This window comes from Macaca fascicularis, chromosome 5 (genome assembly GCF_037993035.2).
Source record: "Macaca fascicularis isolate 582-1 chromosome 5, T2T-MFA8v1.1".
In the NCBI taxonomy this organism is placed as follows: Eukaryota; Metazoa; Chordata; class Mammalia; order Primates; family Cercopithecidae; genus Macaca; species Macaca fascicularis.
Window position 1 is genome coordinate 161193695 of NC_088379.1, and position 15863 is coordinate 161209557.

The 15863-nt window shown below is 34.4% G+C and overlaps 1 long non-coding RNA gene across 2 annotated transcripts; it reads left to right on the plus strand.

The window, feature by feature from the left end:
• The first annotated feature begins 2250 nt into the window (after positions 1-2250).
• Positions 2251-13975, plus strand: LOC135970826 (uncharacterized). 2 transcript variants are annotated; one of them, XR_010586677.2, is made up of 3 exons: positions 2251-2359; positions 5209-6258; positions 10553-13975. It is a non-coding gene; the product is annotated as an uncharacterized lncRNA (long non-coding RNA). The 2 variants fall into 2 exon arrangements; XR_012435361.1 differs by having other exon boundaries at positions 5209-5403.
• Positions 13976-15863: the final 1888 nt, after the last annotated feature.

Consider the following 15863-nt stretch of genomic DNA (forward strand, 5'->3'; position numbering starts at 1 on the left):
ACTGTCTCAAAAAAAAAAAAAAAAAAAAAAAAAAAAATCCTTGAGATGACCATAGCCCTGTCCAACACCTTGACGGATACTTTTTGAGAAACTCAGTCAAAGGAATCACAGCCAAGTTGTGCTCAGATTCTGATCTACAGAAAAGATGGGATAATAAATGTCTGTTGAACTAAGTGGCTCAGTGTTGAGGTAAGTTTTTACATAGCAATAGGTAACTGATACATATTTTGGTACCTAGAAGTAAGAGTGTTGCCGTACAAATATGTTAGTGGCTAAAAATGTGGGAGTGGTTTTCTATCCAGGCAAAAGAAAGAGGCTGAAGTTATTCTGAGGAGCTCATTAGAGAAAGCCCAAATTGCATTGAAGAACTTGTTAGCAGAAATCTGGACTTTAAAGATGCTGTCAGGGAGAGCTCAAAAACAAGTTACCAAGATGTTATTGGAAATTGGAGGACAGGGGAATCTTTGGTATGCAGTGGCAGAAAGTTTACCAACACGATCCCCTGCAGGAATGTGAAATGTAGAAAGTGTGTCTAATGAACGGTACGACGCAGCTAAGAAGCTTTTCGAACAACATGCTGAAGGTGCTGCCTGATTTCTTCTTTCTGTCTATTGTTAAGGGAGCACAACATTGAGAGAAGGACTGTTTAAAATAAGGAGCCAAAAATTGACGGTTTGGGAAATTTTTGACCTCTTTAATTTGCAAATGATGCTAAAATTAAGATGTATCTTCTGATTAATTTCAGGGTATTACTAAAAAAGCACGACCTAGAGATGAATCTGAGAGTGGGACTGTAACATCTTTGGGCAAGCTGTCAGAAAGATCAATGGCAGTTCCTCAGAGGAGTATTTGGTCACACAAAAGACATTATAAAGAGAAGCTTAAGGACTTTAATTTAAGACATTTGTGAGCATGGTTTTTGTTTATTGGAATAAACCCCAATAAGATTCACAGCAGGCCCACAAGGTGACAGTACACAGTGAAAAGAGATTGGTGAACTCCCTTATGCCCTTACAATTATACTGCCCGTAAGCCACACAAGAAAATTACTCAGCTGAGAACAAGTGTTACCCTTCACGAAAAAGAAATGACTCAAGTGACAGATCTAAAAGTCCAGATAGAGATGCAGAGAGCCAATGAAGATTATGAGACCTAAGGAAGGAACTTGCAACATGTGCCAATCGCTATGGACCAGTGATTCACATTTTGTTCCCATTTTTCTTCTAGTTCCTACCCCGCTTTGGGACAGGAATAGGAAGACAGTGGTAAGAAAGGAACTGGGAGTTCAAAAATCCATGAACTACAACATATATAACAATATGTTGACCAAAGGAAACTAGACACAAAAGGCTGTATGCTGTTATCATTCTACTTACATAGAATTTAAACACTAGTAAGAGAAACTTACTGTTGTTTGATTTCAGGATAATAGTTATCCTTGGGAGTGGAAGGGATAATAATTGCACTGTATTGTATGAGGGCGGCTTCTGCTTTTTAATCTATATGCTGAGTACATGAGTATGTTCATTTTATGAAACTGTAAACTAATAGGTATTTTCACTTTGTCAACCGTAGGCTACCACTTCTTGCATGTTTGTAAATCTAAGTTATAGCTCGGTAAGTTTATGTAAGAAAAATAAAGATTTTAATTATAATATATAATAAATAATAATACAGACAAAAAGAAGTAAGAATTTCTTTAGGAAATATTTTAAAAGTTAGGTTTAACATAAGCTAGGAGAAAGGACAAGCTTTATTTTAAAATTATTTCTTGGAGTAATTATATCATAGATGAAATAAAATATTATATAACTTATACATACATGATCTTGCTAAGATTTAAAACAAAATGCTCATAGATTGTATTATTTAAGACATTTTTTGGTTGCAATTACCTTAAGCTAAAAAGGGACTTTATTGTTGCAACAGTTGGTTAGTAACAATCCTTGGATTAGCTCCCTGAATCAAGAAGAATCCTGAAAGAATCAGAATCTCTCTTCTCTCTCTCTCTTTTTTTTTTTTTTCATCTCTTATTTGTTTTTGTTTTACTTTGGCTTTATTTTTGCAAATAGCCACTGTGGTTGAATGTTTGTGTCCCGACTCTCCCACCCCTAAGAAATTCCTGTGTTGATATCTTTAGCCCTAAAGTGATGGTATAGGAGACGGAGCCCTTGGGAGGTAAATAGATCATGAGGGTGGAGCTCTCATGAATGGGATTAGTGCTCTTACAACTGCAAGAGGTTGCTCATTCCTTTCATAATGTGAAAACACAGCAAGAAGGAGCTTTTTGAGGAAGTGGGACCTCACGAGATACTGAGTATGCTGGTGCCCTGTTTTGAACTTCCTGGCCTCCAGAAATGTAAGAAATAAATTTCTTCTTTTTTTATTTAAGTCACACAGTTTATGATGTTTTATTCCAGCAGCCCAAACTAAGACACAGATTTATTTCCTGTAGTGGAAGAGACAGCTCTTCACTATTAATATGAAATATCTTTCTCTGTGCCTTGGTTTCTTTATCTATAAAACAGGGATTAGGTACTCAGCTTATAAAGTTTTTGTGAAAATTGGATGGGTTATTCAAGTGTTCAGAACAGTGCCTGGCACATAGTAAAACTTGGTTTGGCTATCCAGCCTGGACTTCTCCCTTGAATCCAGTCTCATATATCTAATTGCCTGTTTGAGATCTTTATCTAGATGCCTAAAAGATGTAGTACATTTAACATTGCCAAAACTGAGGTCCTGGTGTTCTCTCCACACCTGCTTTTCTCACATTTTTCCAATATCAGTATACTCTGTTTTTCTAGTTACTCAGGCCAAACATCATCCTAAACTATTGTCTTTCTCCCAAATCCCACATCATATTTATTTAGCAAGTCATGTCAGTTTGATTACTGCTGTTGGATAGAACTTTCTATATTGATGGAAAAGGTCTATATTTGTGCTGTCCAATATGGTAGCGTACTTGATGTGGCTACTGAGTCTCCAAAATGTAGCTAACATAAATGAGCAACTAATTTTTTAATTTAATTTTTAGTAAATTAAAGTTAATGCAATTGATAAAGCCCACAGTTCCCTAACTGTTTAGTGAGGCACTGTGGGGTGCCATGGTGAACTCATACAGGTGCCACGGTATATTTTAAATTTTCATAGAAACACAGAAACATTAAACATCTCTTGGACATTATCTAAACTACTAGCTTAAGAGAGTTTAAAGTTCCAAAATCAGATTATGACACAGTCTTTTCAATGATCTTATATCTTTTTGAGCTTAGATTTTCCATTATTATCTCCAACAAAAGCCAAATATTGTTAGAAAATCAGCATGAAATAGGAAATAAGTTTGACATTGTCCAATTAGATTTCAAAGATTAAGAAGTTCTGTAGTACCTAACTGATACACATAACCCATTATCAAGTGTTGTTTAAAGGTAAAATAAAAATATTAATTTTTCTTTTAATTTATGTATAGCATTTTTTTTTCAAATATCTACTAAGTTGTTGGGGTATTAAAGGTTATTACGTTGTGTGGCCCTAACCACTTGATAAATGAAATGGTTAGAGATTTTTGGCCTGGGGACATTGAAAATGTTACTTAGATATTATAAAAGAGTGCTATAAACTGAGAAAATATAGGAGTCTGTGGAGTTAGATTATTTGTTGTCTATTTTGGTTTTTATTATTTACTGAAATTCTGCTTTTAATTTTTATAACTCTAGGAAACGCTGTAGGAAAATGGTGCAATGAAGTTCCCAATGCTATAAAAATTAGTTATAAAAGTGAATTTGTGGTTCTGGTCTGAGCCACTTTTTTATTTGTTTACCACCAATAGAACTTGGAAACAATATTAAATTTGGATTAGTAACAAATGATGATCAAAAATTATTTAAAAAATACAGTGAGGTTTTGGTTTCAGGAGAACTTCAAAACAGTTTTAAAACCCTTTGGATGTGACAAAACCCAATTGAATACTGCCAAGGCACTCTTCCTAATTTTTTCAGCTCTTGTGTATTTGTGAAGAAATTTAATCCTCATGTTACTGATTCATTTACACTTAACTCATCAAAATCTTTGGTACGTGCTACAGCATTTGATATCCGAAGAGCTTTATGTGATTTTACATCTGGGAATTCTAAAGTTTTATAAGTAATTTTTTAACTTTTTTAGAAAGGATGTGGAACTAGAACCTTAAATTTGACTTTACTTTGGTATAGTTTGGAAACAAAGGGGTAGTGGACTAATGAAATGATTTTGCTGTCCCCCTTGAAACAGCTCCTGTAAGCTGTTTCAGCATGGTAGATTTGAGTTGTCCTTAACGAAATATTATTTCAATAACTGAAAAACTGAGTAATAGTAAAATATTTTATGTGTTTTCTTTTACTGAAAATACTCTCATTCTGAAAATGAAAAATTAAATTTTAATCATTTTGCAATCTCTCTTTAACATAGTAAGCCATATTGGTTAATTAATTATCTTATTTTTCATTGGCAAAACTGTCAAAATCAACATAATAGCTTCGGTCACAGTATTTTGAGTGTAATAAATTCTATCTTTACCCTTGAGAATGTGTCTTGCAGCCACCAACCATTAACGTGTTAAAAAACAAAAGCTTTAAAAAATGCGTTACATCATGTCTACAAAAGGCAAATGTTTTCTAATCACACTGTGTTGTTTTGCCTAACTTTTAAATGGCCTCGACACAAGGCATTTATGAAATGAAATGAAACTCTAAGCAAATACTAAATGTGAGTAATCTTATTTATATTTAACATTTAGCTCACTAAAACACAATGTGTGGTTCTCTTTGATACACAAAGATAATGTGATATCATTAGGACACTTACTGGTTTGAATCATATGAAGTTGCTATTATTAAGAAAAAATGTGTTCAGTTATAGGCAATTTCAATGACTGAACTGGGTCTGGTTATGAACATGTCAATATGGAAAGTACTGTTTCCAGAGGAATCACCTTTTCAGGAAAACCTAGTTTTCTTGTTTTAAAAAAAGCTGTTTATATCACTATCATATTTTTCTACTATAAACCTTTTCTTAATCTGGAAACAAACTTCAAATCTTAGTTGTTTGAGTCCAACAGCCAGGAGAGCCAGGTACTGAGATTATAACCCTGAATCTCAGTGGATTACACGTAATAAATTTAAATTTCACTCATAGTACTTGTCTGCTCTACGTCTGTTGTCTTCATTGCAGGACTCAAGCTGATGAGACACTGATAGTTATGGAGACAGAGAAAAAAGGGAATACAGTGAAGAAGCTGGCTCCGAAAACTTCTGTTGAAAGTTTCAAGATAGTTCACTTGTACTCACATTTCATGGGCCAGAGCAAATTGTAGCAAACCACATCTACAAAAGTGAAGAAACACAATTCTGCCAGGTGCTCCAAAAGGTAGAGAACAGAATATTGGTAAATAAATCTAATGACTACAGTACTGGCACTTGAAGATACAGCTCTTTGATTATGTAAGATCCACTACAGAACCCAGACCTTCAGGAGCCTGGAGTTACTCCAAATTCAACTAATGGAGGATCATAACCTATGAACATGAGTACTGGAGATATACAAATTCATTATGCATAAAATATTGCAAAGGCAGTAAAAAAAAATACTTTGTAGAATGGAGAAAGAAAATTAGTACCACTATCTTCTTTGGATGAACTAACTTTGAGGTGTCAACCTAAGTAACACAGAGAGGCTCCCTAAAAGAAAATGATATTTATTCAAAGAATAAGGTATTGCAATGGAGATGTGTATTTCATAGTAAACTATATTCGTGTTCAGGGAGGTAAAGCAAGACAAAAGTTTTTAAAGGAAAAATGAGGAGGGTAACATAATTGTTTTGAGATAATTATTCTTGGCTATAAGAACCAATAACAAGGGCGGCACCAATTCAAGTTTGAACAGGCAATTGTTGGGCAGATGTTTTGCCAAAGTATATTTTGTGTTTGGTTGTGATGGCGTTTGTGCAATGTTGTTGATACGGTTTGGCTGTGTCCTCACCTAAATCTCACCTTGAATTGTAATAATCCCCATGTGTGAAGGGCGGGGCCAGGTGGAGATAATTGAATAATGGGAGCAATTTCCCCCAACTGTTCTCCTGGTAGTAAGTCTCAGGAGATCTGATGGTTTTATAAATGGAAGTTCCCCTGAACAAGCACTTTTGCCTGACGTCATGTAAGACGAGACTCTGCTCCTCATTCACCTTCTGCCATGATTGTGAGGCCTCCCCAGCCCTGTGGAACTGTGAGTCAATTAAACATTTTTGCTTTATAAATTACCCAGTCTCTGGTATGTCTTTATTAGCAGCGTGAGAACAGACTAATACAGTTGTGGGTTTTGAAGAATTTTTTGTGATAGTTTTTGCTGTCAATCACGCATGAGACTCCTTTCTTCATGACCTTTCATGGATCTATTTGCCAGGATATTTTAAACACAAGTGACTCAATTTTTATTCTGGTAACTTTTACATAGGTTTAGATTTTGTTAACATATTCTGCCATAGGAGTGGACCCCATAAACCAATGGACATAATCTGAACCTGAGTCAGATTTGACTGCTTCGTGGAGCCCAATTGAGTGTTGACTATGGCTTGACATTATGTTTACCCCAAATACTCAATTGGATGATATTGATTCAGTCAAGACTGGGGGAAAAATAATCAAGCCCATTGTTTAGTTTTCGGGGACTTGTATGTTTATATGGACACACTCTCACACATATTTTCTTTTTTTTTTCCTTATCTTTTATTTCTAGTGTATGATATCAGCATACAACATAGCCAGGGATAACGGACACCACCACAGAGTTTATCATTTTATTTTGTAAGGAAGTAGATTATATACACAAGTGATTAAATAACTCTCATGCTAGTAAAAATAAATTCTTTAAAGACATAAATTTTTAAATGAGGCAAAATTTTCAAGAAAAAACAAATTTTTATAATAAAAAGAAAGTAAACCAGCACATATAGGACTTTTCTTAAGAAGTAAAGATTTAAAAAAATATATTTAATGGTAGAACATTCAACTTTTTTAAGTTAACCAACTCAAATAATTTTGAAGTAACCATTAACGTCACATTTAAGACTCAAATGAGCATCAATATTGTAATAATCTAGTACTTTAAGTAATTTATTTTCTACTTTTTTAGGTCAGAAACAGTGACAGTATCATTAACTGCTCCCAGTTACCAAAGGAGTTATCAAAGGACAAAAAGACTAAATCTACGCTAAACCCAAGATATTACAGGAAATATTCTCTAACATATCACTTATCTTTGCTTGATTTAAAAGACAGCTGATATTGCTGTAATAGGCTGGAAAGCTAACGCATTAGAAAGGAATGTGAAACTTTTGCTTAGAGACCACCTTGCTGCCATGAACAGATTGCAAAATTAGCCCGGCAAGAAACAGGGAAAGCTCAACTTCAGTGAACCTCCATGTGAAATGGTCTAGCTAGCTTTATTCACTTAGATCTGACATATTCATTTTTTTTTTTCTGGGGTGTTATTTTTATTTTAAATGTAACTACTCTATTTTTGAGAAAGATAAAACATTATGATGGCACCACACAACAAAGGAACAATTCAATTATTACTAGGTATTCAATATAAAATAGTGCAGTAAATATATTCTTAAAGTAAATATAATGTTGACTGCATATCACAAGGTAATCAATGTGATTTTTATAGAAGCACTTCTTCCTTTAATTAACCATAATGTATTAATGGCTGGTACTTTGACACTTTTTCCTTCATAGTTTAACTTTTTACCAAATAAGTTTTGATAGTTTTTAAGCAAACTGTTATTTTCCATGATCAAGTCTCTGCCTACTTGTTGGGCCCAGAAATATTTTTATATTTTCTCCATTTCCTTTCAACTTTTTCCTTGACACCTACCATTGTATCATCCTGTTCTCCAGATGGTAGGTCCTTGCCTATGAGCCATGGCTCAAATATTCCGATATTAACTTTTCTAAATCCTTCCCATAATATATATCTTTATCCACAATGTTTTACTGAGCCTACCCTAGACACTGTGGCTTCCATGACACAATTATCTGGAGATACTATTTCACTTCAAAGGCCCAAATCAATCCCTTTCTCATTTGCTGCCTATGAGTTCCAATTTTCACACTTCCACTGAGCAGGAAGTCAAATCAATGATTTTACCATCTTATTATTATATTTATTATTTTTACATTGACATTCCCTTCAAACGGCTTTAAGGTGCCTAAAATGCCAACAGGATCTCAACCAACTTTTCTGTATTTACTTGTGTGGTGTAATTCATCTATTATTTAGAAAATGCTCCCCTGCCCTCACTCAGTTTATTTTTTTCATGTTCTATAATTTGTGCTGTTTTAAACATTTCTTAACTAAATTGTTAAAAGTTGAATTTAGTAAGATAGTTGAAAAGAAATGATCTATCTAATTTTAAAAATTATTTTCTGTAAGGTTTTTATCAAGTAGAAAAAGACTTAATGCTTGCATAGGTTCGCGATTTATTTCTTACCACAGTATTTTTTAACACTAAGAAAAAATTGTTAACTTTATTAGGAAGGATGAAAAAATTTAGATTTTATGCACTTGCTTTGGTTTTAACCTTTCAATAAACAACATGTATCCTCTTTATCATAGTGCTTTTGCTTTAAGAAAAAGTGTGTGTCAAAATTTAATTCTATCTACTAATTTCTAATGCTTAATTGCTTAATAGGAGTAGTCTTATGGAACCCACTCCACATAAATTCATGGGTTCACTTATCTTGCACTTGTAACTGAGAATACCTAAGGGTCTTCTGTACTTTTATTAACAACCTCCCATCCCCAAATCTCTGACAACAACTATGGACAGTGGCTCTTCACAACAGAAATAAGCTATTATTTTCATTAGGTTAAGCTGGAAGAAGCCTGCAACTTATAATGGGAAAAACTCCTTTACTCGTACTCTAGGAATGAATTTTAATGGAGCCAAGACAAATGTTGTGTTCCTAAAAGAAGATTCATTTAAATGGTGAAATCAAGTCAAAGGCATACTTATAAAATGTTATGTTTCAGACTTTTGAATGGGTACATATATATTTCCCGTTTTTTCCCCTAATTCAATGGCATGACTATTCCTTGGTTTAATTAAATATCTTAAACAAATGTGTGCTTGGTTTAAACAATAAGTCACAAAGCTATTTGCCAGCATTATTTTCAAATTGCATCTAGAATCTCTCCATCTTTATGTTAAAACTCATTCCAGTGCACAGGCAGGACAAGATTGATGTAATTATTTAAACAGAAACAAAGAGGGTTCTGTTCTTAGTTGCAAATCATGTTGCTGCAAATCCACTGCCCTGGCACTGAGTGATGAGTGCTGTGGAGATAAGAGGTTGTAAGCACCAGAAAGAGTCATTTATGGAGTAATTCCAGGGAACTATAGCAGTACTTCAGATGCACAGCATTCCTTAAAGAAAGATTATTAATAGTAAGTCACACACACAAGTAATTTATGACTAAAAGCAAATAAAATAGTTTACAGATTTTCTCTATTTCCCTTTGAGGAGGAAAATGTTCTATTCAGTTAACAATAAGAAGAATAAGTAAGAACAAAAAAGTAAGGCGAGGAGAAGAGGTCTTAGTGACAACACACAAGATAAAATGAACAGTTTAAGCAATAATTCAGTGGCTAGCTAGCTGAGTGAATATCCTTAATTTGACTGAAATTTACTTAGCTGCTCTTTCCCACTAACAATCTTAAAGTTATTAACAAAATGCAGCACAAAAGTTGATAGTGTTTAGAGTTAAAAGACTTCCTTAAATAGTTACCTGAATGATTGGACAAGTTCCCACATATTAATGGAACTTTAACAAATTCATGATCATGTTAGACTGTACTTTCCTCAAGAGAGTAGGAAATATTACTTCTACTTGAAATGTTTTATTTTCAGAGAAATGCTCTGGGATGAAATTAGATAATATATGTGAAATTTCTGTGCTAATAATAAAGAAGTTTAAGTTCTGTTAATTCCAAATAAACCTTCTATTCAGATCTGTTGATATCTTGAAATTATGACAATCTATATCTTCCTCCCTACTTCTTATTTGCTACCGGCTTAATTTCAAATGTCTTAATTTAAATATTCTCAGATTATCCTTACACATATTTTGAGTGTTTTCTTTCCCCTAAAATGATATAAAAAGCATTTGAAAACACTGCTTGGTAATGTGGGTATATCAAAGCACATAAATTTCCTTAATATAATTTTTAACATATTGATTTTTAATTATTTCCTTACATTTTATTTTATTTTTCCAAGAAACAAATTTCTAATATTTTGGAAAAAAGTTGTTTGTTACTGGCATAATGTTTTTCTCTGAGTTTTGTGTTATGGTCAAGGCATCCCACTCCATGTTAGAGCCCTAACCCCAAATACTTCTGTCTTTGGAGATAGAACCTTTAAGAGGTGATTAAAGTTACACGAAGTCCCAAGGGTGTAGCCCTGCTCCAATAGAATTAATGTGCTTGTTCTTTTTTTTTTTTTTTTTTTTTTAGATGGAGTTTCGCTCTGTTGCGCAGGCTGGATGCAACAATGACTCAATCTCAGCTCACTGCAACCTCTGACTCCTGGGTTCAAGTGACTCTCCTGCCTCAGCCTCCCGAGTAGCTGGGATTACAGGCATGCGCCACCATGCCCAGCTAATTTATATTTTTAGTAGAGAAGGGGTTTCTTCATGTGGGTCAGACTGGTCTCGAACTGCCGACCTCAGGTTATCCACCTGCCTCGCCCTCCCAAAGTGCTAGGATTACAGGTGTGAGCCACCACGCTTGGCCTAATGTGCTTGTTCTTATAAGAGATACCACAGAGTTCTCTTTGTCTTTCTCCCTGCCATGTGAAGACATAGCAAGAAGGGCCACTGTCTGCAAGTCAGAGAGAGAGAGCACTCACCAGGACCAGAGACAGCTGGCACCTTGTTCTTGGACTTCCAGCCTCAGATCTGTGAGAAATAAATATCTGCTGCTTAAGCCACCCGATCTCTGGTATTTTGTTATTGCAGCTCAAACAGACTGAGACACTGAGACTAAATAATTTAAAGTGATGTGAAGATAAAAGCATTTGAAAGACTCAGAAATCAAGATTTTTTTCACTTTCTTTATCACATTGTAATAAATTCTCTCAACTCTTGTTCTCACTGGAAGGATATGAAATATCCTCATAATGTACTTGAATAATTATAATTGTGCAGATATGTTTTGAAAATATCAGATTTCAAGGTAAACATTAACTATTATGAAAAAAAATTCTTAATTTGTAGCATTTAAACTTTATTCTAGTTATTTTCATTTACAAAAAATAATATCCAAGAAATTCTGAGTCTAAATCATTACAGTTGCCACCTTGCCATTTTTGTTGACCAAGTTTATTAATGTATTGGGATTGTAAGGGTAAATTAATCTACTCCACATGAAGTGGGTACTGATTCAAGTTGGCAAATGTTCAACAGGATTTTTCATGGAGGCATAGATAGGATAAGAGTACCAGTAACCATTCAAAATATTCAAGCATTTCTTTTTCAATTATAGCTGTATTCTGTAATTATCATCAAGCACTTTTAGCACTGTGTTTGCTGAAGAAATAGAAAGAACAACATTGCTGACAAACGTCACTAGGTTTAGAGTCCATTAATGAGCTTTTCTTAGAAACTGACTTCTTTAAACTTGATCAGCTATGTCTCTTCTGATGATTTAAACGTGGCTTTTTAAAGCTTAAAATCAAAACCCGGAGGTATAGTATAAATCACTGAAATGCAAGTTAAATTGCATATTAATGGTTTAAAAAAATGACATGATTATTTTCTCTGTACTAAAGAACCTGAGAGCCTTTTCCATTTTACTTGTAGATTCTGTTTTTACCTTCGGCTTGTGTCCAGTTAAGCAATGACATACATGAATCATCATCCTCTATAAACAAAGAATTTGCCTAAGCTGGAAAGAGAGATAAATACAGGGATGATGTCATAGACCAGAACTATGTCTAGAAAAAGATGAAGGGGATGATTTCATTTTGCTTTCACATAATTTGACCTAAATATTCTATCAGAAATTTTATTAGATGGTAATATAACCACAACTTTAAAGATAAGAAACTAAGACTTAGAAATATCTAATTATTCCTCATTAATACTGCTTATTAATGTCGATGCTAGAGTTAAATGTTAAGTCTGTCATCTCCAATGCCGATGTTAACTTGCTTCTTTTATATAAACTCTACATGGAAACTGGCCTCCTCGCTAATATGAGCCTAATGTTAGTAAGCATTCTGCAGCCAGATAGCAGGTCCTTGGGAATGTGGCAAAATGCGTACATTTTTAAAAAACATACATGTTCGGTAAAATTAACAGAAAGAAAAAACTCTTTTATCGTCTCATTTTTATGGCCCTTTCATTTCAAGTCTTCTAGTATTTTTGTCCCTGGCTACTTGCAGCATGATTAGACAGCTCAGATATGGGAGCAGATCTACCAGCTTGGGTATGTTGGCTTCCAGGAAAACTGACCCAGCTTCAGCCAACGCAATGCATTAAGTATGGGGAACAAAATAGTTTCAAGCAAGTTGTCAGTGAGGGTCTGAGATAAAGTAACTGGTTTTCCAGTAGATGGCAGCAAAAGGAAAACGTGGAAGACACTGTGCCTGAATATGAGCAGCGGGGTAGAATCAAAACCAGACAGGTGGCAGATTCAAGATCAAAAGGACATGAAATTCAGGACACCAGTCACCAGGTGAGTTGACAATTATGATTAAAGGAGAAAACAAGACCTAATAGGAAAATGGAATAGTAAGTGTTCACCATCATGGAGATTATGTTGACCAAATTTCAACAGCAATTGGAGATCAGATTTGAAGACATCTACAGTTACAAAAGTAATTTCAATGTTTTTATCAGCACATAAAAGCATATGTGACTTGAGTCAATACCAAAGCATAAACAGTTATAGCTGATTAAACAACTCTTTGCATAGCGGACACCAAGTGGTAATTGAATACCAAAGTGAGGTACCATCATCACACACAATCTGTAATTACTTTCTTTCCTTAGTTCTTCTGTTGTTCTGTCTCCATGTCCTCCACCAATCTAACCATTCTCCTTGACTTTGAATTCTTCTTTCACCATTCTTCTCTCTTTGCACCAGTTCCTCACCATATTCTTGTGGTCATCTTGTACTGAAATGTAATTTATCATGGTAACAGGCAATTTGGGCAGTTACTAGATAGCCCAGGAGATTCTGTAGTAACTGAACATTGGTAGAAAAAAGATGGATATACTTGCCCTTCTTTGTTCTTCAAATAACATTCTCTAATTTCATGTCAATGGAACTGTGTTTAACTGTTACTCAGTGATGAGCCATTCTGTTAAATCACAGAAATCTTCCTACTATATCAGGAGATGAACTATTAACCTAAACTATATTCTTAAGGGGTAAACATCTATCTGTTTAGCAAGTTTCTAGCAATATAAAAGTCTATCCCTTTATTCTTTGTTATTTAGGGTGGTGGGTGGAAGGCATTCAACTGAGAAGAAACCTCCCAAAAATTAATATTCTCTTCTCCATTTATTTAACATGTTTCTGTGTTTGCATTTTAAATATTCTGCTTATCACTTCAGAATGAATACCACATGATTATGCAATCATAGTGCTGATCTAATCCTAGGAAGGTGCATGCAAATTTCATCACAATGTAAAGTGATAAGCTTTACATGGCTGATGTATTTACAATCATGATTTACAAACATGGCACTGACTCTTATCAATATCAATGATATGGAGGAAATCTAGGGCCTTGAATTTCACATTTTCCTCAATATAAGTGTTTTGTTTGTTTTTTGTTTGTTTGTTTTTGGAGGACCTCCAAATGTTTACATAACATCCACTAAATAGACATTAAATTTCAAATAAAGTAACTGTGACATTTCCAAACAATTTTTGAGTATTTGACTATAAATACATGAGAAACCCTAAAAATAATAGTTAATTCATTTCAAAAACTAATGATAAACGTTTTCAGTCCTTTTAATCAAATTCCACGTGAAATTTTAAAAAAATATTTGCTGTATTGAAATAATAGTAAATCTAGAACATTTAATATATTTTTCTCTTTCATTGATATGCACATACCCTGGTTGAGTTGATTAGTTTCAAGCCTAAATAAACATAGCAACAGTTTTCGTACCTTACTGCAGGGATCAACCAACTTTTTTCTATAAAAGGCCAAATAGTAAACATTTCATCTTTGTGAGGCATACAGACTCTGTTGTAATTACTTAACTCTACAGTTGTAGTATGAACAGCAGCCACAGATAATATGTAAATGATGGACATGTTATATTAGGCTGGTGCAAAAGTAATTGCAGTTTTTGCCATTAATAGTAATGACAAAAACCACAATTATTTTGCACCAACCTAATAGTGCAATAAATCTATCTTTATGAAATTTAAGCACCAGACTGGATTTGATCCATAGGCTGACCCCTCCACTAGAGTTTCTATCTCTTACTGTTTTTGACCTTAAATCATTTCTCGTAACTTTATCAATGTTATATGCATCTATATAACTTTAATCATCATATGGAATAGTTGTACATATTTGCATCCCTGATGTCTCACTAGGTTTATATAGGTGTTTGTGGTCATCTGGACTACTCTTCTCTTCCAGTTTTACAGATAACAATGTTGGGCCTAATGGTATAGGTATATTTAAAAGAAGGGAAAAACTCTATCTCCCATAACCATTTTTCTTTCTCCTCAGTTTTCGCATAAAACAGTCTCTTGGAAGACCAAGACCATTTAAAAGGTAATGAAAATGATAAAGGAATAATACTGGGTAGTCACAAGAGGATGGAAAATTCCGGGCAACAGGTTCACATGACTAGCAAAAGGAAACTTGACATAGCTGCAGACGTTAAGGGCTGATAAAACCTTGAAAAATAGTGTGGACCAAGCTGGCTAAGACGGACAGGACCCAACATGGGCTGGATTTGACATAGGCTTCATATAGGACCTCATTATACACTTAATAACATACAAATCACATACCCACCAGTGCCATGACAGTTCTGGGAACACCCATATTTGGTGGGAAAATGGGTGACACTACAGTTTCAAGAAATCTGTATCTTTTTCCAGGAATCTTCATAAATGTTCCACCTCTTTGTTAAAAAAAAAAAAAAAAGCACATAAAGGTAGCAGCCCCAAACCCCCTTTCGCATGCGTGTCTCTCTCTTGACTATGCCTGCATTCTGCTTTCTTGAATGTCGCTTTGCAATAAATCTCCATACTTTTGCTATTTTCCAACGCATCCTTGAATTCATTCTCGTGACATGTCAAGAGAACTGCTGCTGGAGTCCAGGTCCCACCGACGTCTGGGAACCTTCCCTTGGCCACTGGTATCAGAATGTTAGATGAGAGAAGACCTTAGTGGTCATTTAGTGTAAGTTTCTATTTTGCAGATGAAGATATTGGGGTACAAAAATTAAGTGATTTCTCAAACCAATTCAGATAGGCAAAGCAAAACAAACAAAACTTCAGAGTTGAAGTTATGCTTTTAACTCTCTGGTATAATGTCCTACTCACAATTCTCAATAATATCTTAAACAAGAATATAGGAGAAGGAAGTAAAATAGGAGCAGCCTAACACCCTGGCTATTAACAACACTCAAACAATATTGTTTCATTCCTCTGCCATGTTCTGAAATGGACTCAAAATAAACTTGCATGTCCCACAACTTTGTCAAGTACTGACAAATGTTGACAACATATATAATGTCTATTACAGGGCAATATATATTTATTAAAGTATAAGGAGCATATT